Raw genomic sequence first — 14,707 nt, 5'->3', positions numbered from 1 at the left:
TTTATTTATTTTCCCTTTTGTTGCCCTTGGGTTTTTTTGTTGTTATTGTAGTTATTATTGTTGTTGTTACTGATGTCATTATTAGATAGGACAGAGAGAAATGGAGAGGAGGGGAAGACAGAGAAGGGAAGAGAAAGACAGACACCTGCGGACCTGCTTCACCACCTGTGAAGCGACTCCCCTGCAGGTGGGGGACTAGGGGCTTGATCCTGGATTCTTACACGGGTCCTTGTGCAAGTAATGAAATTTAGTCAAAGATAATTCTATAAGAAAATTGATTTTAATAAAATCAAAGATGTACTGATGTGTTAATTCTATCATGAGTCCCAAATTCAATCAAAGATAAATTAGGATGTTGATCAAATCAGAGGCTCAAATATAATAAACTAGAAGTGGAAAAGCTTTTATCATTAAAGGGGACCAAATCTAAAAAAGGATAATATTGATAGCACAGAAGAAGAGACAGAGACCTGCAGCACTGCTTCACCACTAGCAAGGCTTTTTCCCCCTGCAGGTAGGAACTGGAGGCTCAAACCTGGTGCACCACCACCCAGCCTGGAACATTGTTCTGTTAGGGTGAGCAAAAGGAATTGTTGGAACATAAACATAATTAGCATATGGCTGACATCAAGAGCATAGGACAGACTTATGCAAATTCACAAGGGATTATGGGTATAAGAGACTAAGCAATCACCTGACAGAGTTCAGTCATATGGCTTTTCTCCTCTTCATTCCTTCCTACTCTTCCCTCACTGTTGCTGTTCCTGTCAGCCTTCTTCGGATTTGCCATCTGGTTTTCCCTGGGGACCTGCAAGTGAGGTAGCTGAAGGCTGGTAATTAAACTTAAGAACTCATGGCTCCACGTCACATGCCTAGCTAATCTTTTCCTCTTGGCCTATTTTGCTGCCACAGTTTTATGTGCCTAAATACACCTGTGTTGTAATGAACCTCCCATTTGTCAGACCCCCAACAAAACCCAACAAGTTTTTAGCTTTTACTATACAACTCTAATTAAGGATAACTCTAATTAAGGATAAGTAGGACCCAAAACTAATACAATAGAAACACTTCACATATTGCCAAGAAATGAAGGTGCCAGATTATAGTTACATATGCAAAAACAAAGACACTAAATTTAGTAAGTGGATGATCTAAGCAATCCACAGTCAAACATCTGATAAAACATTACAGGAGCGCAAAGAGCAAGGACAGGCCTAAGGATCCCGGTTTGAGCCCCCTGCTCCCCATCTACAGAGGAGTCACTTCACAGGCGGTGAAGCAGGTCTGCAGGTGTCTATCTTCTTCCCCTCCTCTCTCCATTTCTCTCTGATCTATTCAACAATGACATCAATAACAACAACAACAATAAAAAACAACAAGGGTAACAAAAGGGAAAATAAATAAGTAAATATAAAATAAAATAAAGTAAAATAAAAAGACATTCAAGCTTGAGGCTCTGAGGTTCCAGGTTTGGTCACTGGGAACACCATAAGCCCAAACTGAATAGTGCTCTTGGAAAGAAGGAAGTGAAAGGAAGAGAGAACAGAAAAGGGAAGGGAAGGGAAGGGATGGGAAGGGAAGGGGAGGGGAGGGGAGGGGAGGGGAGGGGAGGGAAAGGGAGGGGAGAGAAGGGAAAGGGAGGGGAGGGGAGGGGAGGGGAGAGGAAAGAAAAAGGAGGAGGAGGAGGAGGAGGAGGAAGTAAAAGAACTAATCCAATACATGTAACACTATCTCAGCAAAGGTAAATGGATGGGTCCTCCTGTCAGAGGCAGGCTAAGAGCGACAGGTGCAGGAGAAATGGATACCTTCTCCTTTCCTAAGGTTGACCTTGCAGATGTATCTGTAAGCAGGACTGGAGAAAGTGGGAGTGTGGAAGCTGAGAGGATCCTAAGAACAAGAGTACCAGTTCATCCTATGAATCTTCCCCAGAGACAAAACAATTCAGAATCAACACATACTTCCAGGCCTCCCACCCCAACAGAGTAATAGATAAACAATGTAAGACTACACCTCCTATGTAATAATTATAACCATTGTGTGCCTGCCCTATAGCCCCCAAAAAGGAGTATAAAAAGAGTAATGTTTAATGTCATAGGACCCCTTTCTGCCTTTTGTCCCTTCTGACTTTTCTCCCTCATAGCCTCTCAGTCCTTCTGCCTTTCCACTTTGTTGTCTTCCCAGTGGGCCTGCTCATATGTGAGTATGTGTATCTTTATCTAATATACTTTCTCTTATTTTCTCTTATTTGACTCTGAGGTCTCAGGTCTTATTGCTTCTATGGGCAGCTAGCAAGAAGTTCCTGGGAAACAGGGAGCCACACCCTGTGTTGATATCTCATCTGCCCATTATAATCCAATCAAAAGTGTCCATTTAAGAATCCACTGAAAGATCCCAAATCAAATCAAAGATCCGTGGATGGCACACCAGATCAAAGCTGACTAAACTAAGTCAAGGAGCAGAGACAAATTAATGATAATTTGATTTGCTATCACTACCAAAAAACTCAAAAACTAGAGAAATTTGGACAAACTAAAAAAATCTCAGGCATCAGTTCCAACAAATGTTGAACCTATACTCTTATCCCAAACCCAAATCCCAAAAATAATGAAGGGTATGCTGAAATGCTCAGCTAGTCATATACCCATGTCAAAGATACTTTACCTTAAAATGCACAAGGACCCAGGTTCGAGCCCCCAGCTCCCACCTACAGAAGGAAAACTTTATGCATGGTGAAGCAATGCTGCAGGTATCTCTCTGTTTCTCTTCTCTCTCTCCCCCTTCCTTCTAGATTTCTGGCTATCTCTATCAAATAGATAATTTAAAAATAATAACTTGGCTGGGGGTAGATAGCATAATGGCTTTGCAAAGAGATCCTTATGCCCGAGGATCCAAGATCTACTGTTCAATTTCCCACACCACCATAAGCCATAGCTGAACAGTGCTCTGGTAAAATAATAATAATCTATCACTTAATCTGATCATATATTTCAAATGAAATCAAAGGCAAATTAATGGCCTGACACATCAAAGAATCCAGATCTCCTTTGAGACATGCTGACAAACTAGTTCAATAAAATCATCAAAATCTAGTGCAATTAATTGATATGCTGATCCAAAGTTATAAATGATTTTAGGAAAAGTCAAATATTTGGACAGATCAACACAAGTACCCCAAATTGAGTCAAGGATATGTTGATGGGTCAGTTCAATCAATGACCCACTTCTGTTCAAGAAAAAAAAAAAAACATGGTATATTAATTTAAACCAAGACCTCAGACTAATCAAAGACAGTTGCTGATCTGTATGTTGCTGAGAAAGCCAAAGTCCCAGTTGCTGACTAAGTTCCACTTAGAACCTCCCTAAGGCTTTGTTGTGGCTGCCGTTACCATGGTGGCAGCTTGACTTCAATGGTGGATCAGTGTCACAAAGGGGCTCTCATCCTCTGTGGCTCCTCTTGGGTGGATCCTTGGGAAGCTAGGTGAGGTGGTGGTGGACCTGCTGCCCAATTGCCTGAGTCAAAATGCACTTTTTACAGCCTCCAGCAAGAGACAGCAGCGTGTTATCTCTCACTAACCAGTCACCTATTTTTTTTTTAAAAAACTATTAATGATTTAATATTGATTTATAAAATTATGAGATAACAGGGAAACAATTCCACACCATTCCCACCACCAGAGTTCTCTGTCCTCATTTCCTCCATTGGAAACTGCAACAGTTCTTCCAGTCACAAATATGGGTTAACGATTATTTCCGTAACTATATATAATGATAAATACGATTGTAAATGAAAGGGGAGAAATTACAACAGATACCAAAAAAAAAAAAAATTCAAAGGATCATGAGTAATTTCTAGAAACTATATGCCACAAAGTTGAAGAACCTAGAATAAGGATAAATTCTTAGTTATATGTCTTCCTAAAACTGAGTCAGAAAAAAAATAGGAAGATGAAAAGACCATTTACAATCAAGGAAACTAAAAAAAGTAATAACCTCCCAGCCTCCCAAAAATAAGTCCAAGATCAAATATGCGACCAATGAATTTTAACAAACCTTCAAGGAGCATCTACTTCTTATGATTTTCAAGTTCTTCCAAAAAAAAAAAAATCAAAGACACAAATATTCCCTAACACCTTCTATGAAATTAACACCACCCTGATACCAAAGTCAGCAAAGACATTACAATAAAAGAAAATTATAGGTCAATATCCTACATAAGCATATATACCTAGATATTGAGCAAAATCTTAGCAAGCAAATCTTAAAGGGATTGTAGGGGGCCAGGTGGTGGCACACCTGGTTAAGCACACGTTTAAGCGCACATATTACCAAGCTCAAGGAACCAGGTTCGAGCCCCTGCTTTCCACCTGTAGGGGGTCCACTTCATGAGCAGTGAAGCAGATTTGCAGCTGTCTTTCTCTTTCCCTCTCTATCTCCTCCTCCTCTCTTAATTTCTTTCTCTCCTATTCAATGAAATGGGGGGAAAAATATCCACCAAGACCAGTTGATTCACAATGCTGGCACTGAGCCCTAGTGATAATCCTGGAGGGGGAAAAAAAGTTACAGGATACATATTCCATGGAGTACTACTCTGCAATCAAAAAGATGATATTGTGTTCTCAGGACAAAAGGGATGGAACTGGAGGTGATTATGTTTAACAAAATAAGTAAAGAAATGAAAGACAATTACAGCATGGTTTCACTCATACGTGGAATGTAGAGATCTGATTCACAATAACTTGCCAAAAGAAGGAAGAGGAGGAGGAGGAGAAGGAAAAAAGAAAGAACAAACTACAACTTGTGAGAAATATGGTTGTTATCTTTGGGAGAGCGGGGATACAGAACTTTGGTGGTGGGTATGATGTGGAACTATGCATTTTAACCTTCCAATCCTGTAACATACTATTAATAACAAATAAAAAAAACTTAAAAAAGACACTATATGATATCTTCTTTGATCTTCCAAGACTGAGGTCCAACACCAAGGAAAACAAGGAGCATCTACTTCTTATGATTTTCATATTCATATTCACCATTTTCATATTAGATTATATGAAATTGGAAAACTTTTTTTAAAATGTCTTTATTGGGGAATTAAAGTTTTACATTCAACAGTAAATACAATAGTTTGTACATGCATAACATTTCCCAGTTTTCCACATAATAATACAACCCCCACTCTGTCATCCTTTCTGGACCTGTACTCTCCTTCCCCCACCCACCCCAGAGTCTTTTACTTCGGTGCAACATGCCAATTCCAGTTCAGTTCTACTTGTGTTTTCTCTTCTGATCTTGATTTTCAACTTCTGCCTGAGACTGAGATCATCCCATATTCATCCTTCTGTTTCTGATTTATTTCACTTAACATGATTTTTTCAAGCTCCATCCAAGATCAGCTGAAAACAGTGATGCCACCATTTTAAATAGCTGATTAGTATATATATCACAACTTGCTCAGCCACTCATCTGTTGTTGGACACCTGGGTTGCTTCCAGGTTTGGGCTATTACAAATTTTGTTGCTAAGAACATATGTGTACACAGATCTTTTTGGATGGGTGTGTTGGGTTCCTTAGGATATATCCCCAGGATTTGCAGGGTCAAAGGGTAGGTCCATTTCTAGCCTTCTGAGAGTTCTCCAGACTGTTCTCCACAGAGGTTGGACCAATTGATATTCCCACCAGCAGTGTAGGAGGGTTCCTTTGACCCCACACCCTCTCCAGCATTTGCTGCTGTTACCTTTTCTGATGTATGACATTCTCACAGGAGTGAAGTGGTATCTCATTGTTGTCATTATTTGCATTTCTCTGACAATCAGAGACTTGGAGCATTTTTTCATGTGTTTCTCGGCCTTTTGGATCTCTTCTGTGGTGAATATTCTGTCCATGTCCTCTCCCCATTTTTGGATGGGGTTATTTGTTGTCTTGTTGTTGAGATTTGCAGGTTCTTTATATATTCTGGTTATTAGCCTCTTGTCTGATGTATGGCATGTAAAGATCTTCTCCCATTCTGTGAGGGGTCTCTTGGTTTGGGTAGTAGTTTCTTTAGCTGTGCAGAAGCTTTTTTAATTGTATGTAGTCCCATAGGTTTATGCTTGTCTTAGTCTTCTTTGTAATTGGATTCATTTCATTGAAGATGTCTTTAAAATTTATGCAGAAAGGAGCTGTGCCAATATTTCCCTCTAAGTATCTGGTAGTTTCTGGTCTAACATTCCAAGTCCTTGATCCACTTGGAATTTACTTTTGTATTTGATGAAATATAGTGGTTCAGTTTAATTCTTCTGCATGTTTCAACCCATTTTTTCCAACACCATTTGTTGAAGAGACTCTGGTTTCCCCATTTAATAGTCTGGACACCTTTGTCAAAGATGAGATGTCCATAGGTGTGGGGGCTTACTTCTGGGCTCTCAATTCTATTCCACTGGTCAGTGTGTCTATTCATGTTCCAGTACCAAGCAGTTTTGATGACAATGGCCCTATAATACAATTTGAAATCGGGGAGTGTGATGCCTCTGATTCTGTTCTTTTTTCTCAAGATTGTTTTGGCAATTCTAGGTCTTTTCTGGTTCCAGGAAATTAAAAAACTTTTGCACAGTGAAAGAAGCCACCAGCAAAACAGAGACACAATCTACTGCAAAGGAGACAATATTTACATGCCATATATTAGACAAAGAATTAAAAATTAAATATCTAAAGAACTCAGAAAACTCAGCAACAACAGCAGAAATTGTTTTATTTTTTAAAAAATATTTTATTATTTATTTATTCCCTTTTGTTGCCCTTGTTGTTTTATTGTTGTAGTTATTGTTCTTATTGATGTCATCATTGTTGGATAGGACAGAGAGAAATGGAGAGAGGAGGGGAAGACAGAGAGGAAGAGAGAAAGATAGACACCTGCAGACCTGCTTCACCACCTGTGAAGCAACTCCCCTGCAGGTGGGGAGCCAGGGGCTGGAACCGGGATCCGTACACCGGTCCTTGTGTTTTGTGCTACCTGCGCTTAACCCGCTGCACTACCGCCCAACACCCACAGAAATTGTTTTAATGAGGGAAAGAACATCAAATATATTCACCAAAGAAGATATTAGAATGGCCAACAGGCATATGAAAAACTCAAAATTACTGATTAGAGAAATGAAAAAAAATAATCAAGACAATGAGATGCTACCTTACAATGATGAGAATAGTCTACCACAAAAAGGACAGAATCAGGCTGGGGAGATAACATAATGGTTATGCAAAAGACTTCTATACCTGAAGCGCTGAGATCTCAGGTTTAAACCGTAGCACCACAATAAACCAGAAAAGAGCAGTGCTCTGTCTGTCTTTTTGCATATATATATATATGCAAAAAGTATATATATGTATATATATATACTTTTTAAAAGACAGACCCAACAAATGCTGGTGAAGATGTGGGGAGAAAGGAATTATTTTACATTATTTGTGGAAATGTAAATTGCTCAATGGGAGAATCTTCAGAATATTAACAATGGACCCACTGTATAATCTGGTAATTACTCTCCTAGGCATCTACTTGAAGTATACAAAAACATGTATCTGAGGGCAGGCGTTGTTGCAGCTGGCTGAGCACACACATGACAGTGCACAGCGACCCAGATTCAAGCCCCTGGTCCCCACCTGTAAGGGGAAAGCTTCACAAGTGGTGAAGCACAGCTGCAGGTGTCTCTCTGTCTCTTTCCCTACCTCCCCCTCCCCTCTCAATTTCTTTCTGTCTTCTATCAAAAAAATATATTTAAAAAAAATCAAAAACATGTATGTGAAAATGTCTATATATGCCTATGTTTATAGCCTTGCTATTTCTGACAGCCAAAATTTGGGAACGACATCATATAAATGGTTAAGGAAGTTGTGCTATACACAATATACACAGCACAACTATAAGAAATAATAAACAATGGAATATTACTCGCCTATTAAGAATAATCAATTCCCCTTCTTCACCTCATCTTGGATGAACCTTGATGGGTTAATGTTAAGTGAGATAAGCCAAAAGAGAAGCGTGACTATGGGATGATCTCATTCATGGACAGAAGTTGATAAATAAGAACAGAAGGGGAACCACAAAGCAGAATTTGGACTGGGTGCAATGTATTGCACCAAAGTATAGGACTCGGGGGAGTAGGGGCGGTGACCTTTCAGTTCCTGTGGCGTGATGGTGAAGAAGGAACTAGGCTGGGGGCGAGAGTGTATTGCAGAGACTTGAGAAATCTTTACACATGTATCAGAATAGTATTTACTGTAAACCATTCATCTTCCCCCCTCAAGAAAAAAAAAGATAAAATCTTTCGCTTTGCTACATTGTGGATAAAACTGCAGGGAATCATATTAAACAAAATAAGCTGAAAGGAGACGAATGAATGCTGAATGATCTCACTCCTAGACGGGAATCTAAGAAATAAAGAAAAGGAAAGGAAAGGATGATCTCAGGGCCGGGTGGTGGTGCACCTGGTTGAGTGTACATGTTATAATGCACAAGGACCCTGGTTCAAGCCCCCTGGTCCCCACCTGCAGGGGAAAAGCTTCATAAGTGGTGAAGCAATGTTACAGGTGTTTCTCTGTCTCTCTCCCTCTCTGTCACCCCCTTCCCTCTCAGTTTCTGGCTGTTTCTATCCAAAAAATAAAACACTTTTTAAAAAAAATTTATTTATTCCCTTCTGTTGCCCTTGTTGTTTTATTGTTGTAGTTATTATTGTTGTTGTTGTTGGATAGGACAGAGAGAAATGGAGAGAGGAGGGGAAGACAGAGAGGAGGAGAGAAAGATAGACACCTGTAGATCTGCTTCACCGCCTGTGAAGCGACTCCCCTGCAGGTGGGGAGCCGGGGTTCGAACCGGGATCCTTATGCCGGTCCTTGTGCTTTGCGCCACCTGCACTTAACCCGCTGCGCTACAGCCCGACTCCCAAAACACTTTTTTTTTAAAAAAGATGAAACCTCAAAGGGCTATAGTCTATCGCAACAGATTCATGGATTCAGAAGGGGGAAGGGAAGAGCACTGAGGAGAGACTGAGGGCCTATAGCCCTACAGAGGAGCAGAATGTAGTATGGTGGAAGGCAACATGTACTGACTTCTGTCTTGGAGAAATGTGGAAATGTATGTACTCCCATGACAACATAGATCCTATAAGTCAATCTACCCCCTCCAAATGATTCTTTTCTATTCAAGGATTAGTTGATATTTTAATTCAAACAGAGACTCCAAAACTAATTTTAAAAGAGTTGATCATTACATATTAGAAAGTTGACATACCAACTGCTGGTTGGGTTCCAATTAGAATGTTCTCAGGGCTTTGCTATGCCTGGTGTAACCATGGTTACAGGTTGATACCTGTGGTGGAACATTGCCATAGGACTATTTGTCATCCTTTGTGACTCTGTCTATGGACCTGCTGAACAATTACTTAATTCTAGAATAAGTTCTTTAAAATTTCCAGAGACAGTGGTATGTTTTCTTCTCGTTGTCTTCCTGGTAGTTTACCTATTTGTATACAAACTCTGTCAGTCTCTTGGATGTGGCCTATATAGAAGATACAGGAAACAGCTGATAAATTCACTGAATTTGTGCACTGAGATGAAATACCAATTCACTGGCAAGGCTTGTGCTGCTCTAAATGAGTACACAGGAATTCAGACATGTGTAGGGAGACTCACTGAGTAGAGCCAGCATTACACAAAGTGGGTGAAGACTCAGTGGACTTCAATTGAGTAACCCAATGGCCTGGTTCAAAAACTGAAGGAAGAAAGATCCATACAGTAAAATAAGGAGAGAAGAAGATCAGATGATGAAATTGTTTAAATTCCAGTTAAGTTTATGAGTACCACCACATCACAAGCTCAAACCAACCTTTCAGGAGGCTAAGAATAAAGTCCAGATGGCCCCTTTATCAGATGGACTGAAGTCATAAAGCAGCTCTGTTCACCACCTCCCCTTACCCTACGTTAAGGCCTCCTCTTGACCATTAGGCTGCATCTACCCACCTCCCTCTTTACTTGATGGATGTGAGGCAGGTGGATACAGGGAAGCTCCTTCCGTGGGCAATGTTCCTCCAACTTCACTTGCTGGACACAGTGGTCAACTCTTTTCATCTTGAGTGTATTGAAATAAAGAGAACACACCAGGATATATGGGACTTTCTTTGGATCCAGACAATTTCTGGATTATCTCTTATTGGGAGTGGAAGATATATAATTAATATTTGATTCAGTTTGAATCTTCGTTAAACAGAGATAAGTTTGGTAAGTTGTCATTTCTGTGTTGATTTGATAAGCAAAGTAGGTAAAAAAAATTCTAGTGTCAATATGGCAGTATGCTTTTATAAATATGTTGTTCATTGATAAAGACTTTCTGATGAAGAGTTGATTGCCTATTCCAATCAAATAAACCTAATTCCAGTATAGATGAATTGATATGATAATACATTTAATTTAGCCAAATCTAACCAAAGAGAAGATCTGATTTTCCGGTCACGGGACAGAATTAATATAACTAGTTGGTCTAATCCAATTGAGGAACTCTAACACAGAGAATAGTGGATAAGGTAAGTCAAGCAGAGACCCTAAGGCTAGTAAAGTAATAGATATGCTGCTACCAATAAAAGATCCAAAACTAATTAAAGAAGATTTGATGGAATAATCCACTGAATGACCTCTAACCTGAACTGTGAAACTAAATTAAAGACACCAGAGATAAGTGGATGAACTAGTATGTTCCAAGTTACAAAGTCTAATTCAGGTAACTGAAAAGGGCTAATGGAACCAAAGATCAGAAATCATATTTAAGATAAATGGGTGAGCCAATCCAATCAAATATGTTCTCAAACAAAGATGAATTGGATGGTTAATCCTTTTAATAGCTTCAAATCTAGTGGGAAGCAGATTGATGGGTTAATGGTATTAGGTTATATTAATCCAAACTCATACACATATCTAAGCAAATATAAACAGCTATGATAGCTATGATAACCCAAAGTTCCCTAAAGATAATAGTGAATAAATAGGTTGGTTAATTTAATGAGATATCAGAATTCTAACCAATGAGAAATTGATGTCATTCCATCCAAACTTTAAACCTAATCAAAGGTGTTTTAGTGAATTAATCCCAGTGATGCCTTCAAATCACACCAGGCATGTTGATAAAGTTTGAGAACTAGTCAGAATATTTATCTGGTAATCCAAACTCCCTAAATCTAATAAAATGAATTCATTGGCTAATGAAATCATAGGCAAGAAAATAAAACCAAATATAAATTAATAGTGTGATCCCACTGGAGGCACCAAATCCAATCAAATATATATAAATATATATATATATACAATGAAAATCCCAAATTTAACCTATAATAAATTGGTGGGTTATTCCAAAAAGGGAAATATCAAAAAAGGAGAGGTAATATTCCAATCTAATCTAAGACTACTCTACTATCCAAGGATAAAATGCTTGGTTTATCCAAATTAAGAATCTGGATGATTGATGAGAATTCAATCAAAGCCCCCAAATCAATCAAACATAAGTTTATAGACACAGAGCTTTCTAATAAAATCAATAGCCCTTCTATTAATATAGGTGTGTAATCATTGTTTTCACATCTCCCTCCAAAATGTCTAGCATATCTAAGCAACCACCAAAGTGCCATCTCCCTCCACTGCAAGGCATTCTTTTTTTTTTTTTTTCCTCCAGGATTATTGCTGGGCCTTGGTTCCTGCACTACAAATCCACTGCTCCCGGAAGGCTATTTTTTCCTTCTTGTTGCCCTTGTTGTTTATCATTGTTGTTATTATTATTATTGCTATGCTTGTTACTGGATAGGACAGAAAAATCGACAGAGGAGGGGAAGACAGGTGGAGAGAAAGACACCTGCAGACCTTCTTCACCGCTTGTGAAGCAAACCCCCTGCAGGTGGGCAGCTGGGGGCTGGAACCAGTCCTTGCGCCCTGAGCCATGTGCGCTTAACCTGCTGAGCTCCGCCAGGCCCCCATGTAGGACATTCTTTGCCTTACAGATTTTCTAGCTCCATCCTCCTCTTCTCTTTAGCAACCTCAGATCTGTAAACACAAAGTAAAAGTTCATTTGGGGGGTTTCATCTTGCCTTCTCCCTTGCTTTATTTCTTAAATTCCATATATAAGTGAGATTATTTGGTGTTTGTCTTTCTTTCCCTGGATTATTTCACTCAGTTTGAAAATGATTTTTTTTTTTTGCTGTTTTGCTGTGCACAAGAACCTGGGTTCAAGCTTCAACAGTGGTGAAGCAGGGCTGCAAGTCTTTGTCTCCTTCCCTCTGTATCTCCTCCACCCCTTTAAATCCCTCTCTGTCTATCTAATAAGTAATAAATAAGATATTAAAATATGCAGGTGGCGCAAAGCCCAAGGACCGGCATAAGGATTCTGGTTCGAGCCCCCAGCTCCCCACCTGCAGGGGAGTTGCTTCACAGGCTGTGAGGCAAGTCTGCAGGTGTCTATCTTTCTCTCCCCCCTCTCTGTCTGCCCCTCCTCTTTTCATTTCTCTTTGTCCTATCAACAACAACTACAACATTAAAAACAAGGGCAACAAAAGGAATTAAATAAATATTTTTTAAAAAGATATTAAAATAAAGTAAAATTGGTTTCATAAAATGTATATGGCAGTATTTCTTTCATTTTTTTCTGCCTCCAGGGTTATAGCTGGGGCTAGGTGCTGGCACTATGAATCCACTGTCCCTGTGGCCATTTTTCCTTTGAAAATGAAATTTTATTTTTTGTTACAATATATACGGACGTGGAGTCTATTCTTATCTTTATGTTGTTCAGATAGATATTCCAGAGTGAAATTGTTGGATCATATAGGTAGGTATGGTAGACTTATTTTTAGTATTTTGAGGTATCTCCACAATGATTTTTGTAGATGCTGGACCAGTTTACACTTACATCCGGAGGAATTTTTTTTTAACTTTATTTTTTAAGTAGGTTACAAAATGGTAGGGATTACACACCACACCCAAAGTTCTGTGTCTGCGCCCTCCTACCTCCCAAAGATAACCACCATACTTCTTCCAAAGTCTCATAGTTTACTTGCTTCTCTTTTACTTTTTCTTTTTTTCTTCAGTTTATTTGTACCAATTCTCTAGATCCAACATATGGGTGAAACCACATTTATCCTTCATCTTATTGCTAAGCATATCCCCTTTCTGTTGAATCCATTCTGTCACAAAAGTCAGAGATTTTAAGGGTTCCTTTCCTCACATCCTCACCAGCATTGTTTTCAATCCTTGTTGATGTAGGCCATTCATTTCCCCCCCCCTTTTAAAAAAATATTTATATATTTATTCCCTTTTGTTGCCCTTGTCTTATTGTTGTAGTTATTATTGTTGTTGTTATTATGTCGTCATTGTTGGATTGGACAGAGAGAAATGGAGACAGGAGAGGAAGACAAAGAGGGGGAGAGAAAGATAGACAAGACACCTGCAGATCTGCTTCACCGCCTATGAAGCGACTTCCCTGAAGGTGGGGAGTCAGGGGCTAGAACCGGGACCATTATGCCGGTCCTTGCGCTTCGCGCCACGTGCGCTTAGCTTAGCCCGCTGCGCTACTGCCGGACTCCCGATGCAGACCATTCTTACAGGTGTGGGGAAATGACTCATTGTCTTAATTTGCATCTACACATTTTTCTCTAGAACACAAGGGATATCTCAAGGATTGCCCATATGTTTGGACACAAAACATTTATCAATAAATTATGGAAGACTGAAATCATATCAATTACCTTTCAAGATCACAATGGAATTAACCTAAAAATCATTTACCGGAAAGCTGGGAAAATTCAAACACATCAAAACCTTACCACATGTGACTGAATAATTATAGGATCAAAGATGAAATCAAAAAGCAATTTTTTTTAATTCCTTAAAAGAAACAAAAATAAGACATTTCAGACATATCTTTCCTACAAAGCAGTAGGAAGAGGCAAGCTCACTGCATTGCAAGTTCACATATGGGAAAAGAAAAAAAGTCTCAGTCTAAGTTTACACTAAAATCAATCATAAAGAGAAAACAAAAAGTTGCCTCCCATTGGGACGGCCTGCTCTGACCTCTTTGGAGAACTTTGCCGATCTGTACTTTCACTTTAATAAACATTTCTTACTCTAAAAAGAAACCTCAAGTTAGCACAAGTGGATAAATAATAATAAAGCAGAAGTCAATGAAATCGTTAACAAAAAATCATTACAAAAGATCAATGAAACCAGGGTATGGATTTTGGAAATGACACCAACAAACCCTTGGTCAGACTCCCTAAGACCTCACCGGAGGTCAGGAAGTGGAGCGGTGAATAAAGGGTTGGACAGTAAGCATTGCTGGCATCACGTGTACCATCACATGCTCTGGTTCTCTTTCTTCTTTCTTTCTCTAATAAATATTTTTAAAAATAAATAATCAAGAAAAGGTAGCTGTGGGGAGGGCTCACCATGGCCAAAGCACCAGACCTGTGAGCATGAGGCACTGTTTGAGCATTACTTGAGGCACAAATGCTAGAGTAACGCCTTTGTCCTCTCTTTCCTCCTCTCCCTCTCCACCCCACCCCACCCCCACCTCGCCTTAATGAAAAAAGAAAGAGATCAGGGCTGAGTGGTGGTGCACCTGGTTAAGCACACATATCTCCATGGGCAAGGATGGGGTTGCAGTCCCCCACCCCCACAGTTCCATCCGCAGGGGGTGTGTTTC

This window comes from Erinaceus europaeus, chromosome 15 (genome assembly GCF_950295315.1).
Source record: "Erinaceus europaeus chromosome 15, mEriEur2.1, whole genome shotgun sequence".
Lineage (NCBI taxonomy): Eukaryota > Metazoa > Chordata > Mammalia > Eulipotyphla > Erinaceidae > Erinaceus > Erinaceus europaeus.
The sequence above is the reverse complement of the archived record's forward strand: the minus strand, read 5'-3'. Positions refer to the sequence as shown.